Source organism: Symphalangus syndactylus, chromosome 17, assembly GCF_028878055.3.
Source record: "Symphalangus syndactylus isolate Jambi chromosome 17, NHGRI_mSymSyn1-v2.1_pri, whole genome shotgun sequence".
Classification (NCBI taxonomy): domain Eukaryota; kingdom Metazoa; phylum Chordata; class Mammalia; order Primates; family Hylobatidae; genus Symphalangus; species Symphalangus syndactylus.
The window spans coordinates 5201562-5218569 of NC_072439.2; positions in this window are offsets into that span (position 1 = coordinate 5201562).

Consider the following 17008-nt stretch of genomic DNA (forward strand, 5'->3'; position numbering starts at 1 on the left):
AGGCCTCTTAGCGCTTAGCATGTCCAATTGCAGTTTCTACAGAAAGAGTGTTTCAGAACGGCTCAATCAAAAGTAAGGTTCAACTCTGTTAGTTGAATGCACAGAACAGAAAGAATTTTCACAGAATGCTACTGTGTAGTTTATATTTAAATATATTCCTTTTTCCACTATTACCATCTTAGCGCTCCGAATCTCCACTTGCATTTTCTACAAAAAGAGTGTTTCATAACTGCTCAATCAAAAATATGTTTTATCTCTGTTAACTGAATTTACAGATCAGAAATAAGTTTCACAGAATGCATCTGTGTAGTTTTTATTTGAAGATATTCTTTTTCCCAATGTAGGCCTCTTAGCGCTTAGCATGTCCAATTGCAGTTTCTACAGAAAGAGTGTTTCAGAACGGCTCAATCAAAAGTAAGGTTCAACTCTGTTAGTTGAATGCACAGAACAGAAAGTATTTTCACAGAATGCTACTGTGTAGTTTATATTTGAATATATTCCTTTTTCCACTATTACCCTCTTAGCGCTCCGAATGTCCACTTGCATTTTCTACAGAAAGAGTGTTCAGACCTGCGCAATCAAAAGTATGGTTTAACTCTGTTAGCTTAATGAACATATCAGAAATAAGTTTCACACAATGCTTCTGTGTAGTTTTTATTTGAAGATATTATTTTTCCCAATAGAGGCCTCTTAGCGCTCAGAATGTCCAATTGCAGTTTCTACAGAAAGAGTGTTTCAGAAAGGCTCAATCAAAAGTAAGGTTCAACTCTGTTAGTTGAATGCACAGAACAGAAAGAAGTTTCATACAATGCTTCTGTGTAGTTTATGTTTGAACATATTCTTTTTTCCACTATTACCCACTTAGCGCTACGAATGTCCAGTTGCATTTTCTACAGACAGAGTGTTTCAAAACTGCTCAATCAAAAGTATGGTTTAACTCTGTTAGCTGAATGCTCAGATCAGAAAGAAGTTTCACAGAATGCTTCTGTGTAGTTTATATTTGAATATATTCCTTTTTCCACTACTACTCTCTTAGCGCTCCAAATGTCCAGTTGCATTTTCTACAGAAAGAGTGTTCAGATCTCCTCAATCAAAAGTATGGTTTAACTCTGTTAGCTGAATGCACAGATCAGAAAGAAGTTTCACAGAATGATTCTGTGTAGTTTATATTTGGAGACATTCCTTTTTCCACTATTACCCTCTTAGCGCTCCGAATCTCCACTTGCATTTTCTACAGAAAGTGTGTTTCAGAACGGCTCAATCAAAACTAAGGTTCAACTCTTTTAGTTGAACAAACAGAACAGAAAGAAGTTTCACACAATTCTTCTGTGTAGTTTTTATTTTTAGACATTCTTTTTCCCAATATAGGCCTCCTAGCGCTCAGAATGTCCAATTGCAGTTTCTACAGAAAGAGTGTTTCAGAACGGCTCAATCAAAAGTAAGGTTCAACTCTGTTAGTTGAATGCACAGAACAGAAAGAATTTTCACAGAATGCTACTGTGTAGTTTATATTTAAATATATTCCTTTTTCCACTATTACCATCTTAGCGCTCCGAATCTCCACTTGCATTTTCTACAAAAAGAGTGTTTCATAACTGCTCAATCAAAAATATGTTTTATCTCTGTTAACTGAATTTACAGATCAGAAATAAGTTTCACAGAATGCATCTGTGTAGTTTTTATTTGAAGATATTCTTTTTCCCAATGTAGGCCTCTTAGCGCTTAGCATGTCCAATTGCAGTTTCTACAGAAAGAGTGTTTCAGAACGGCTCAATCAAAAGTAAGGTTCAACTCTGTTAGTTGAATGCACAGAACAGAAAGTATTTTCACAGAATGCTACTGTGTAGTTTATATTTGAATATATTCCTTTTTCCACTATTACCCTCTTAGCGCTTCGAATGTCCACTTGCATTTTCTACAGAAAGAGTGTTCAGAACTGCGCAATCAAAAGTATGGTTTAACTCTGTTAGCTTAAAGAACATATCAGTAATAAGTTTCACACAATGCTTCTGTGTAGTTTTTATTTGAAGATATTATTTTTCCCAATAGAGGCCTCTTAGCGCTCAGAATGTCCAATTGCAGTTTCTACAGAAAGAGTGTTTCAGAAAGGCTCAATCAAAAGTAAGGTTCAACTCTGTTAGTTGAATGCACAGAACAGAAAGAAGTTTCATACAATGCTTCTGTGTAGTTTATATTTGAACATATTCTTTTTTCCACTATTACCCACTTAGCGCTACGAATGTCCAGTTGCATTTTCTACAGACAGAGTGTTTCAAAACTGCTCAATCAAAAGTATGGTTTAACTCTGTTAGCTGAATGCTCAGATCAGAAAGAAGTTTCACAGAATGCTTCTGTGTAGTTTATATTTGAATATATTTCTTTTTCCACTACTACTCTCTTAGCGCTCCAAATGTCCAGTTGCATTTTCTACAGAAAGAGTGTTCAGATCTGCTCAATCAAAAGTATGGTTTAACTCTGTTAGCTGAATGCACAGATCAGAAAGAAGTTTCACAGAATGATTCTGTGTAGTTTATATTTGGAGACATTCCTTTTTCCACTATTACCCTCTTAGCGCTCCGAATCTCCACTTGCATTTTCTACAGAAAGTGTGTTTCAGAACGGCTCAATCAAAACTAAGGTTCAACTCTTTTAGTTGAACAAACAGAACAGAAAGAAGTTTCACACAATTCTTCTGTGTAGTTTTTATTTTTAGACATTCTTTTTCCCAATATAGGCCTCCTAGCGCTCAGAATTTCCAATTGCAGTTTCTACAGAAAGAGTGTTTCAGAACGGCTCAATCAAAAGTAAGGTTCAACTCTGTTAGTTGAATGCACAGAACAGAAAGAAGTTTCATTCAATGCTTCTGTGTAGTTTATATTTGAACATATTCTTTTTTCCACTATTACCCACTTAGCGCTACGAATGTCCAGTTGCATTTTCTACAGACAGAGTGTTTCAAAACTGCTCAATCAAAAGTATGGTTTAACTCTGTTAGCTGAATGCTCAGATCAGAAAGAAGTTTCACAGAATGCTTCTGTGTAGTTTATATTTGAATATATTCCTTTTTCCACTACTACGCTCTTAGCGCTCCAAATGTCCAGTTGCATTTTCTACAGAAAGAGTGTTCAGATCTGCTCAATCAAAAGTATGGTTTAACTCTGTTAGGTGAATGCACAGATCAGAAGGAAGTTTCACCGAATGATTCTGTGTAGTTTATAGTTGAAGACATTCCTTTTTCCACTATTACCCACTTAGCGCTCCGAATCTCCACTTGCATTTTCTACAAAAAGAGTGTTTCATAACTGCTCAATCAAAAATATGTTTTATCTCTGTTAACTGAATTTACAGATCAGAAATAAGTTTCACAGAATGCATCTGTGTAGTTTTATTTTGAAGATATTCTTTTTCCCAATGTAGGCCTCTTAGCGCTTAGCATGTCCAATTTCAGTTTCTACAGAAAGAGTGTTTCAGAACGGCTCAATCAAAAGTAAGGTTCAACTCTGTTAGTTGAATGCACAGAACAGAAAGAATTTTCACAGAATGCTACTGTGTAGTTTATATTTAAATATATTCCTTTTTCCACTATTACCCTCTTAGCGCTCCGAATGTCCACTTGCATTTTCTACAGAAAGAGTGTTCAGAACTGCACAATCAAAAGTATGGTTTAACTCTGTTAGCTTAATGAACATATCAGAAATAAGTTTCACACAATGCTTCTGTGTAGTTTTTATTTGAAGATATTATTTTTCCCAATAGAGTCCTCTTAGCGCTCAGAATGTCCAATTGCAGTTTCTACAGAAAGAGTGTTTCAGAACAGCTCAATCAAAAGTAAGGTTCAACTCTGTTAGTTGAATGCACAGAACAGAAAGAAGTTTCATACAATGCTTCTGTGTAGTTTATATTTGAACATATTCTTTTTTCCACTATTACCCACTTAGCGCTACGAATGTCCAGTTGCATTTTCTACAGACAGAGTGTTTCAAAACTGCTCAATCAAAAGTATGGTTTAACTCTGTTAGCTGAATGCTCAATCAGAAAGAAGTTTCACAGAATGCTTTTGTGTAGTTTATATTTGAATATATTCCTTTTTCCACTACTACTCTCTTAGTGCTCCAAATGTCCAATTGCATTTTCTACAGAAAGAGTGTTCAGATCTGCTCAATCAAAAGTATGGTTTAACTCTGTTAGCTGAATGCACAGATCAGAAAGAAGTTTCACAGAATGATTCTGTGTAGTTTATATTTGGAGACATTCCTTTTTCCACTATTACCCTCTTAGCGCTCCGAATCTCCACTTGCATTTTCTACAGAAAGAGTGTTTCAGAACGGCTCAATCAAAACTAAGGTTCAACTCTTTTAGTTGAACAAACAGAACAGAAAGAAGTTTCACACAATTCTTCTGTGTAGTTTTTATTTGTAGACATTCTTTTTCCCAATATAGGCCTCTTAGCGCTCAGAATGTCCAATTGAAGTTTCTACAGAAAGAGTGTTTCAGAACGGCTCAATCAAAAGTAAGGTTCAACTCTGTTAGTTGAATGCACAGAACAGAAAGAAGTTTCATACAATGCTTCTATGTAGTTTATATTTGAACATATTATTTTTTCCACTATTACCCACTTAGCGCTACGAATGTCCAGTTGCATTTTCTACAGACAGAGTGTTTCAAAACTGCTCAATCAAAAGTATGGTTTAACTCTGTTAGCTGAATGCTCAGATCAGAAAGAAGTTTCACAGAATGCTTCTGTGTAGTTTATATTTGAATATATTCCTTTTTCCACTACTACGCACTTAGCGCTCCAAATGTCCAGTTCCATTTTCTACAGAAAGAGTGTTCAGATCTGCTCAATCAAAAGTATGGTTTAACTCTGTTAGCTGAATGCACAGATCAGAAAGAAGTTTCACCGAATGATTCTGTGTAGTTTATATTTGAAGACATTCCTTTTTCCACTATTACCCTCTTAGCGCTCCGAATCTCCACTTGCATTTTCTACAAAAAGAGTGTTTCATAACTGCTCAATCAAAAATATGTTTTATCTCTGTTAACTGAATTTACAGATCAGAAATAAGTTTCACAGAATGCATCTGTGTAGTTTTTATTTGAAGATATTCTTTTTCCCAATGTAGGCCTCTTAGCGCTTAGCATGTCCAATTGCAGTTTCTACAGAAAGAGTGTTTCAGAACGGCTCAATCAAAAGTAAGGTTCAACTCTGTTAGTTGAATGCACAGAACAGAAAGAATTTTCACAGAATGCTACTGTGTAGTTTATATTTAAATATATTCCTTTTTCCACTATTACCATCTTAGCGCTCCGAATCTCCACTTGCATTTTCTACAAAAAGAGTGTTTCATAACTGCTCAATCAAAAATATGTTTTATCTCTGTTAACTGAATTTACAGATCAGAAATAAGTTTCACAGAATGCATCTGTGTAGTTTTTATTTGAAGATATTCTTTTTCCCAATGTAGGCCTCTTAGCGCTTAGCATGTCCAATTGCAGTTTCTACAGAAAGAGTGTTTCAGAACGGCTCAATCAAAAGTAAGGTTCAACTCTGTTAGTTGAATGCACAGAACAGAAAGTATTTTCACAGAATGCTACTGTGTAGTTTATATTTGAATATATTCCTTTTTCCACTATTACCCTCTTAGCGCTCCGAATGTCCACTTGCATTTTCTACAGAAAGAGTGTTCAGACCTGCGCAATCAAAAGTATGGTTTAACTCTGTTAGCTTAATGAACATATCAGAAATAAGTTTCACACAATGCTTCTGTGTAGTTTTTATTTGAAGATATTATTTTTCCCAATAGAGGCCTCTTAGCGCTCAGAATGTCCAATTGCAGTTTCTACAGAAAGAGTGTTTCAGAAAGGCTCAATCAAAAGTAAGGTTCAACTCTGTTAGTTGAATGCACAGAACAGAAAGAAGTTTCATACAATGCTTCTGTGTAGTTTATGTTTGAACATATTCTTTTTTCCACTATTACCCACTTAGCGCTACGAATGTCCAGTTGCATTTTCTACAGACAGAGTGTTTCAAAACTGCTCAATCAAAAGTATGGTTTAACTCTGTTAGCTGAATGCTCAGATCAGAAAGAAGTTTCACAGAATGCTTCTGTGTAGTTTATATTTGAATATATTCCTTTTTCCACTACTACTCTCTTAGCGCTCCAAATGTCCAGTTGCATTTTCTACAGAAAGAGTGTTCAGATCTCCTCAATCAAAAGTATGGTTTAACTCTGTTAGCTGAATGCACAGATCAGAAAGAAGTTTCACAGAATGATTCTGTGTAGTTTATATTTGGAGACATTCCTTTTTCCACTATTACCCTCTTAGCGCTCCGAATCTCCACTTGCATTTTCTACAGAAAGTGTGTTTCAGAACGGCTCAATCAAAACTAAGGTTCAACTCTTTTAGTTGAACAAACAGAACAGAAAGAAGTTTCACACAATTCTTCTGTGTAGTTTTTATTTTTAGACATTCTTTTTCCCAATATAGGCCTCCTAGCGCTCAGAATGTCCAATTGCAGTTTCTACAGAAAGAGTGTTTCAGAACGGCTCAATCAAAAGTAAGGTTCAACTCTGTTAGTTGAATGCACAGAACAGAAAGAATTTTCACAGAATGCTACTGTGTAGTTTATATTTAAATATATTCCTTTTTCCACTATTACCATCTTAGCGCTCCGAATCTCCACTTGCATTTTCTACAAAAAGAGTGTTTCATAACTGCTCAATCAAAAATATGTTTTATCTCTGTTAACTGAATTTACAGATCAGAAATAAGTTTCACAGAATGCATCTGTGTAGTTTTTATTTGAAGATATTCTTTTTCCCAATGTAGGCCTCTTAGCGCTTAGCATGTCCAATTGCAGTTTCTACAGAAAGAGTGTTTCAGAACGGCTCAATCAAAAGTAAGGTTCAACTCTGTTAGTTGAATGCACAGAACAGAAAGTATTTTCACAGAATGCTACTGTGTAGTTTATATTTGAATATATTCCTTTTTCCACTATTACCCTCTTAGCGCTTCGAATGTCCACTTGCATTTTCTACAGAAAGAGTGTTCAGAACTGCGCAATCAAAAGTATGGTTTAACTCTGTTAGCTTAAAGAACATATCAGTAATAAGTTTCACACAATGCTTCTGTGTAGTTTTTATTTGAAGATATTATTTTTCCCAATAGAGGCCTCTTAGCGCTCAGAATGTCCAATTGCAGTTTCTACAGAAAGAGTGTTTCAGAAAGGCTCAATCAAAAGTAAGGTTCAACTCTGTTAGTTGAATGCACAGAACAGAAAGAAGTTTCATACAATGCTTCTGTGTAGTTTATATTTGAACATATTCTTTTTTCCACTATTACCCACTTAGCGCTACGAATGTCCAGTTGCATTTTCTACAGACAGAGTGTTTCAAAACTGCTCAATCAAAAGTATGGTTTAACTCTGTTAGCTGAATGCTCAGATCAGAAAGAAGTTTCACAGAATGCTTCTGTGTAGTTTATATTTGAATATATTTCTTTTTCCACTACTACTCTCTTAGCGCTCCAAATGTCCAGTTGCATTTTCTACAGAAAGAGTGTTCAGATCTGCTCAATCAAAAGTATGGTTTAACTCTGTTAGCTGAATGCACAGATCAGAAAGAAGTTTCACAGAATGATTCTGTGTAGTTTATATTTGGAGACATTCCTTTTTCCACTATTACCCTCTTAGCGCTCCGAATCTCCACTTGCATTTTCTACAGAAAGTGTGTTTCAGAACGGCTCAATCAAAACTAAGGTTCAACTCTTTTAGTTGAACAAACAGAACAGAAAGAAGTTTCACACAATTCTTCTGTGTAGTTTTTATTTTTAGACATTCTTTTTCCCAATATAGGCCTCCTAGCGCTCAGAATTTCCAATTGCAGTTTCTACAGAAAGAGTGTTTCAGAACGGCTCAATCAAAAGTAAGGTTCAACTCTGTTAGTTGAATGCACAGAACAGAAAGAAGTTTCATTCAATGCTTCTGTGTAGTTTATATTTGAACATATTCTTTTTTCCACTATTACCCACTTAGCGCTACGAATGTCCAGTTGCATTTTCTACAGACAGAGTGTTTCAAAACTGCTCAATCAAAAGTATGGTTTAACTCTGTTAGCTGAATGCTCAGATCAGAAAGAAGTTTCACAGAATGCTTCTGTGTAGTTTATATTTGAATATATTCCTTTTTCCACTACTACGCTCTTAGCGCTCCAAATGTCCAGTTGCATTTTCTACAGAAAGAGTGTTCAGATCTGCTCAATCAAAAGTATGGTTTAACTCTGTTAGGTGAATGCACAGATCAGAAGGAAGTTTCACCGAATGATTCTGTGTAGTTTATAGTTGAAGACATTCCTTTTTCCACTATTACCCACTTAGCGCTCCGAATCTCCACTTGCATTTTCTACAAAAAGAGTGTTTCATAACTGCTCAATCAAAAATATGTTTTATCTCTGTTAACTGAATTTACAGATCAGAAATAAGTTTCACAGAATGCATCTGTGTAGTTTTATTTTGAAGATATTCTTTTTCCCAATGTAGGCCTCTTAGCGCTTAGCATGTCCAATTTCAGTTTCTACAGAAAGAGTGTTTCAGAACGGCTCAATCAAAAGTAAGGTTCAACTCTGTTAGTTGAATGCACAGAACAGAAAGAATTTTCACAGAATGCTACTGTGTAGTTTATATTTAAATATATTCCTTTTTCCACTATTACCCTCTTAGCGCTCCGAATGTCCACTTGCATTTTCTACAGAAAGAGTGTTCAGAACTGCACAATCAAAAGTATGGTTTAACTCTGTTAGCTTAATGAACATATCAGAAATAAGTTTCACACAATGCTTCTGTGTAGTTTTTATTTGAAGATATTATTTTTCCCAATAGAGTCCTCTTAGCGCTCAGAATGTCCAATTGCAGTTTCTACAGAAAGAGTGTTTCAGAACAGCTCAATCAAAAGTAAGGTTCAACTCTGTTAGTTGAATGCACAGAACAGAAAGAAGTTTCATACAATGCTTCTGTGTAGTTTATATTTGAACATATTCTTTTTTCCACTATTACCCACTTAGCGCTACGAATGTCCAGTTGCATTTTCTACAGACAGAGTGTTTCAAAACTGCTCAATCAAAAGTATGGTTTAACTCTGTTAGCTGAATGCTCAATCAGAAAGAAGTTTCACAGAATGCTTTTGTGTAGTTTATATTTGAATATATTCCTTTTTCCACTACTACTCTCTTAGTGCTCCAAATGTCCAATTGCATTTTCTACAGAAAGAGTGTTCAGATCTGCTCAATCAAAAGTATGGTTTAACTCTGTTAGCTGAATGCACAGATCAGAAAGAAGTTTCACAGAATGATTCTGTGTAGTTTATATTTGGAGACATTCCTTTTTCCACTATTACCCTCTTAGCGCTCCGAATCTCCACTTGCATTTTCTACAGAAAGAGTGTTTCAGAACGGCTCAATCAAAACTAAGGTTCAACTCTTTTAGTTGAACAAACAGAACAGAAAGAAGTTTCACACAATTCTTCTGTGTAGTTTTTATTTGTAGACATTCTTTTTCCCAATATAGGCCTCTTAGCGCTCAGAATGTCCAATTGAAGTTTCTACAGAAAGAGTGTTTCAGAACGGCTCAATCAAAAGTAAGGTTCAACTCTGTTAGTTGAATGCACAGAACAGAAAGAAGTTTCATACAATGCTTCTATGTAGTTTATATTTGAACATATTATTTTTTCCACTATTACCCACTTAGCGCTACGAATGTCCAGTTGCATTTTCTACAGACAGAGTGTTTCAAAACTGCTCAATCAAAAGTATGGTTTAACTCTGTTAGCTGAATGCTCAGATCAGAAAGAAGTTTCACAGAATGCTTCTGTGTAGTTTATATTTGAATATATTCCTTTTTCCACTACTACGCTCTTAGCGCTCCAAATGTCCAGTTGCATATTCTACAGAAAGAGTGTTCAGATCTGCTCAATCAAAAGTATGGTTTAACTCTGTTAGCTGAATGCACAGATCAGAAAGAAGTTTCACCGAATGATTCTGTGTAGTTTATATTTGAAGACATTCCTTTTTCCACTATTACCCTCTTAGCGCTCCGAATCTCCACTTGCATTTTCTACAAAAAGAGTGTTTCATAACTGCTCAATCAAAAAGATGTTTTATCTCTGTTAACTGAATTTACAGATCAGAAATAAGTTTCACAGAATGCATCTGTGTAGTTTTTATTTGAAGATATTCTTTTTCCCAATGTAGGCCTCTTAGCGCTTAGCATGTCCAATTGCAGTTTCTACAGAAAGAGTGTTTCAGAACGGCTCAATCAAAAGTAAGGTTCAACTCTGTTAGTTGAATGCACAGAACAGAAAGAATTTTCACAGAATGCTACTGTGTAGTTTATATTTAAATATATTCCTTTTTCCACTATTACCATCTTAGCGCTCCGAATCTCCACTTGCATTTTCTACAAAAAGAGTGTTTCATAACTGCTCAATCAAAAATATGTTTTATCTCTGTTAACTGAATTTACAGATCAGAAATAAGTTTCACAGAATGCATCTGTGTAGTTTTTATTTGAAGATATTCTTTTTCCCAATGTAGGCCTCTTAGCGCTTAGCATGTCCAATTGCAGTTTCTACAGAAAGAGTGTTTCAGAACGGCTCAATCAAAAGTAAGGTTCAACTCTGTTAGTTGAATGCACAGAACAGAAAGTATTTTCACAGAATGCTACTGTGTAGTTTATATTTGAATATATTCCTTTTTCCACTATTACCCTCTTAGCGCTCCGAATGTCCACTTGCATTTTCTACAGAAAGAGTGTTCAGAACTGCGCAATCAAAAGTATGGTTTAACTCTGTTAGCTTAATGAACATATCAGAAATAAGTTTCACACAATGCTTCTGTGTAGTTTTTATTTGAAGATATTATTTTACCCAATAGAGGCCTCTTAGCGCTCAGAATGTCCAATTGCAGTTTCTACAGAAAGAGTGTTTCAGAAAGGCTCAATCAAAAGTAAGGTTCAACTCTGTTAGTTGAATGCACAGAACAGAAAGAAGTTTCATACAATGCTTCTGTGTAGTTTATATTTGAACATATTCTTTTTTCCACTATTACCCACTTAGCGCTACGAATGTCCAGTTGCATTTTCTACAGACAGAGTGTTTCAAAACTGCTCAATCAAAAGTATGGTTTAACTCTGTTAGCTGAATGCTCAGATCAGAAAGAAGTTTCACAGAATGCTTCTGTGTAGTTTATATTTGAATATATTCCTTTTTCCACTACTACTCTCTTAGCGCTCCAAATGTCCAGTTGCATTTTCTACAGAAAGAGTGTTCAGATCTGCTCAATCAAAAGTATGGTTTAACTCTGTTAGCTGAATGCACAGATCAGAAAGAAGTTTCACAGAATGATTCTGTGTAGTTTATATTTGGAGACATTCCTTTTTCCACTATTACCCTCTTAGCGCTCCGAATCTCCACTTGCATTTTCTACAGAAAGTGTGTTTCAGAACGGCTCAATCAAAACTAAGGTTCAACTCTTTTAGTTGAACAAACAGAACAGAAAGAAGTTTCACACAATTCTTCTGTGTAGTTTTTATTTTTTTACATTCTTTTTCCCAATATAGGCCTCCTAGCGCTCAGAATGTCCAATTGCAGTTTCTACAGAAAGAGTGTTTCAGAACGGCTCAATCAAAAGTAAGGTTCAACTCTGTTAGTTGAATGCACAGAACAGAAAGAATTTTCACAGAATGCTACTGTGTAGTTTATATTTAAATATATTCCTTTTTCCACTATTACCATCTTAGCGCTCCGAATCTCCACTTGCATTTTCTACAAAAAGAGTGTTTCATAACTGCTCAATCAAAAATATGTTTTATCTCTGTTAACTGAATTTACAGATCAGAAATAAGTTTCACAGAATGCATCTGTGTAGTTTTTATTTGAAGATATTCTTTTTCCCAATGTAGGCCTCTTAGCGCTTAGCATGTCCAATTGCAGTTTCTACAGAAAGAGTGTTTCAGAACGGCTCAATCAAAAGTAAGGTTCAACTCTGTTAGTTGAATGCACAGAACAGAAAGTATTTTCACAGAATGCTACTGTGTAGTTTATATTTGAATATATTCCTTTTTCCACTATTACCCTCTTAGCGCTTCGAATGTCCACTTGCATTTTCTACAGAAAGAGTGTTCAGAACTGCGCAATCAAAAGTATGGTTTAACTCTGTTAGCTTAATGAACATATCAGAAATAAGTTTCACACAATGCTTCTGTGTAGTTTTTATTTGAAGATATTATTTTTCCCAATAGAGGCCTCTTAGCGCTCAGAATGTCCAATTGCAGTTTCTACAGAAAGAGTGTTTCAGAAAGGCTCAATCAAAAGTAAGGTTCAACTCTGTTAGTTGAATGCACAGAACAGAAAGAAGTTTCATACAATGCTTCTGTGTAGTTTATATTTGAACATATTCTTTTTTCCACTATTACCCACTTAGCGCTACGAATGTCCAGTTGCATTTTCTACAGACAGAGTGTTTCAAAACTGCTCAATCAAAAGTATGGTTTAACTCTGTTAGCTGAATGCTCAGATCAGAAAGAAGTTTCACAGAATGCTTCTGTGTAGTTTATATTTGAATATATTTCTTTTTCCACTACTTCTCTCTTAGCGCTCCAAATGTCCAGTTGCATTTTCTACAGAAAGAGTGTTCAGATCTGCTCAATCAAAAGTATGGTTTAACTCTGTTAGGTGAATGCACAGATCAGAAAGAAGTTTCACAGAATGATTCTGTGTAGTTTATATTTGGAGACATTCCTTTTTCCACTATTACCCTCTTAGCGCTCCGAATCTCCACTTGCATTTTCTACAGAAAGTGTGTTTCAGAACGGCTCAATCAAAACTAAGGTTCAACTCTTTTAGTTGAACAAACAGAACAGAAAGAAGTTTCACACAATTCTTCTGTGTAGTTTTTATTTTTAGACATTCTTTTTCCCAATATAGGCCTCCTAGCGCTCAGAATTTCCAATTGCAGTTTCTACAGAAAGAGTGTTTCAGAACGGCTCAATCAAAAGTAAGGTTCAACTCTGTTAGTTGAATGCACAGAACAGAAAGAAGTTTCATTCAATGCTTCTGTGTAGTTTATATTTGAACATATTCTTTTTTCCACTATTACCCACTTAGCGCTACGAATGTCCAGTTGCATTTTCTACAGACAGAGTGTTTCAAAACTGCTCAATCAAAAGTATGGTTTAACTCTGTTAGCTGAATGCTCAGATCAGAAAGAAGTTTCACAGAATGCTTCTGTGTAGTTTATATTTGAATATATTCCTTTTTCCACTACTACGCTCTTAGCGCTCCAAATGTCCAGTTGCATTTTCTACAGAAAGAGTGTTCAGATCTGCTCAATCAAAAGTATGGTTTAACTCTGTTAGGTGAATGCACAGATCAGAAGGAAGTTTCACCGAATGATTCTGTGTAGTTTATAGTTGAAGACATTCCTTTTTCCACTATTACCCACTTAGCGCTCCGAATCTCCACTTGCATTTTCTACAAAAAGAGTGTTTCATAACTGCTCAATCAAAAATATGTTTTATCTCTGTTAACTGAATTTACAGATCAGAAATAAGTTTCACAGAATGCATCTGTGTAGTTTTATTTTGAAGATATTCTTTTTCCCAATGTAGGCCTCTTAGCGCTTAGCATGTCCAATTTCAGTTTCTACAGAAAGAGTGTTTCAGAACGGCTCAATCAAAAGTAAGGTTCAACTCTGTTAGTTGAATGCACAGAACAGAAAGAATTTTCACAGAATGCTACTGTGTAGTTTATATTTAAATATATTCCTTTTTCCACTATTACCCTCTTAGCGCTCCGAATGTCCACTTGCATTTTCTACAGAAAGAGTGTTCAGAACTGCACAATCAAAAGTATGGTTTAACTCTGTTAGCTTAATGAACATATCAGAAATAAGTTTCACACAATGCTTCTGTGTAGTTTTTATTTGAAGATATTATTTTTCCCAATAGAGTCCTCTTAGCGCTCAGAATGTCCAATTGCAGTTTCTACAGAAAGAGTGTTTCAGAACAGCTCAATCAAAAGTAAGGTTCAACTCTGTTAGTTGAATGCACAGAACAGAAAGAAGTTTCATACAATGCTTCTGTGTAGTTTATATTTGAACATATTCTTTTTTCCACTATTACCCACTTAGCGCTACGAATGTCCAGTTGCATTTTCTACAGACAGAGTGTTTCAAAACTGCTCAATCAAAAGTATGGTTTAACTCTGTTAGCTGAATGCTCAATCAGAAAGAAGTTTCACAGAATGCTTTTGTGTAGTTTATATTTGAATATATTCCTTTTTCCACTACTACTCTCTTAGTGCTCCAAATGTCCAATTGCATTTTCTACAGAAAGAGTGTTCAGATCTGCTCAATCAAAAGTATGGTTTAACTCTGTTAGCTGAATGCACAGATCAGAAAGAAGTTTCACAGAATGATTCTGTGTAGTTTATATTTGGAGACATTCCTTTTTCCACTATTACCCTCTTAGCGCTCCGAATCTCCACTTGCATTTTCTACAGAAAGAGTGTTTCAGAACGGCTCAATCAAAACTAAGGTTCAACTCTTTTAGTTGAACAAACAGAACAGAAAGAAGTTTCACACAATTCTTCTGTGTAGTTTTTATTTGTAGACATTCTTTTTCCCAATATAGGCCTCTTAGCGCTCAGAATGTCCAATTGAAGTTTCTACAGAAAGAGTGTTTCAGAACGGCTCAATCAAAAGTAAGGTTCAACTCTGTTAGTTGAATGCACAGAACAGAAAGAAGTTTCATACAATGCTTCTATGTAGTTTATATTTGAACATATTATTTTTTCCACTATTACCCACTTAGCGCTACGAATGTCCAGTTGCATTTTCTACAGACAGAGTGTTTCAAAACTGCTCAATCAAAAGTATGGTTTAACTCTGTTAGCTGAATGCTCAGATCAGAAAGAAGTTTCACAGAATGCTTCTGTGTAGTTTATATTTGAATATATTCCTTTTTCCACTACTACGCTCTTAGCGCTCCAAATGTCCAGTTGCATATTCTACAGAAAGAGTGTTCAGATCTGCTCAATCAAAAGTATGGTTTAACTCTGTTAGCTGAATGCACAGATCAGAAAGAAGTTTCACCGAATGATTCTGTGTAGTTTATATTTGAAGACATTCCTTTTTCCACTATTACCCTCTTAGCGCTCCGAATCTCCACTTGCATTTTCTACAAAAAGAGTGTTTCATAACTGCTCAATCAAAAATATGTTTTATCTCTGTTAACTGAATTTACAGATCAGAAATAAGTTTCACAGAATGCATCTGTGTAGTTTTTATTTGAAGATATTCTTTTTCCCAATGTAGGCCTCTTAGCGCTTAGCATGTCCAATTGCAGTTTCTACAGAAAGAGTGTTTCAGAACGGCTCAATCAAAAGTAAGGTTCAACTCTGTTAGTTGAATGCACAGAACAGAAAGAATTTTCACAGAATGCTACTGTGTAGTTTATATTTAAATATATTCCTTTTTCCACTATTACCATCTTAGCGCTCCGAATCTCCACTTGCATTTTCTACAAAAAGAGTGTTTCATAACTGCTCAATCAAAAATATGTTTTATCTCTGTTAACTGAATTTACAGATCAGAAATAAGTTTCACAGAATGCATCTGTGTAGTTTTTATTTGAAGATATTCTTTTTCCCAATGTAGGCCTCTTAGCGCTTAGCATGTCCAATTGCAGTTTCTACAGAAAGAGTGTTTCAGAACGGCTCAATCAAAAGTAAGGTTCAACTCTGTTAGTTGAATGCACAGAACAGAAAGTATTTTCACAGAATGCTACTGTGTAGTTTATATTTGAATATATTCCTTTTTCCACTATTACCCTCTTAGCGCTCCGAATGTCCACTTGCATTTTCTACAGAAAGAGTGTTCAGAACTGCGCAATCAAAAGTATGGTTTAACTCTGTTAGCTTAATGAACATATCAGAAATAAGTTTCACACAATGCTTCTGTGTAGTTTTTATTTGAAGATATTATTTTACCCAATAGAGGCCTCTTAGCGCTCAGAATGTCCAATTGCAGTTTCTACAGAAAGAGTGTTTCAGAAAGGCTCAATCAAAAGTAAGGTTCAACTCTGTTAGTTGAATGCACAGAACAGAAAGAAGTTTCATACAATGCTTCTGTGTAGTTTATATTTGAACATATTCTTTTTTCCACTATTACCCACTTAGCGCTACGAATGTCCAGTTGCATTTTCTACAGACAGAGTGTTTCAAAACTGCTCAATCAAAAGTATGGTTTAACTCTGTTAGCTGAATGCTCAGATCAGAAAGAAGTTTCACAGAATGCTTCTGTGTAGTTTATATTTGAATATATTCCTTTTTCCACTACTACTCTCTTAGCGCTCCAAATGTCCAGTTGCATTTTCTACAGAAAGAGTGTTCAGATCTGCTCAATCAAAAGTATGGTTTAACTCTGTTAGCTGAATGCACAGATCAGAAAGAAGTTTCACAGAATGATTCTGTGTAGTTTATATTTGGAGACATTCCTTTTTCCACTATTACCCTCTTAGCGCTCCGAATCTCCACTTGCATTTTCTACAGAAAGTGTGTTTCAGAACGGCTCAATCAAAACTAAGGTTCAACTCTTTTAGTTGAACAAACAGAACAGAAAGAAGTTTCACACAATTCTTCTGTGTAGTTTTTATTTTTTTACATTCTTTTTCCCAATATAGGCCTCCTAGCGCTCAGAATGTCCAATTGCAGTTTCTACAGAAAGAGTGTTTCAGAACGGCTCAATCAAAAGTAAGGTTCAACTCTGTTAGTTGAATGCACAGAACAGAAAGAATTTTCACAGAATGCTACTGTGTAGTTTATATTTAAATATATTCCTTTTTCCACTATTACCATCTTAGCGCTCCGAATCTCCACTTGCATTTTCTACAAAAAGAGTGTTTCATAACTGCTCAATCAAAAATATGTTTTATCTCTGTTAACTGAATTTACAGATCA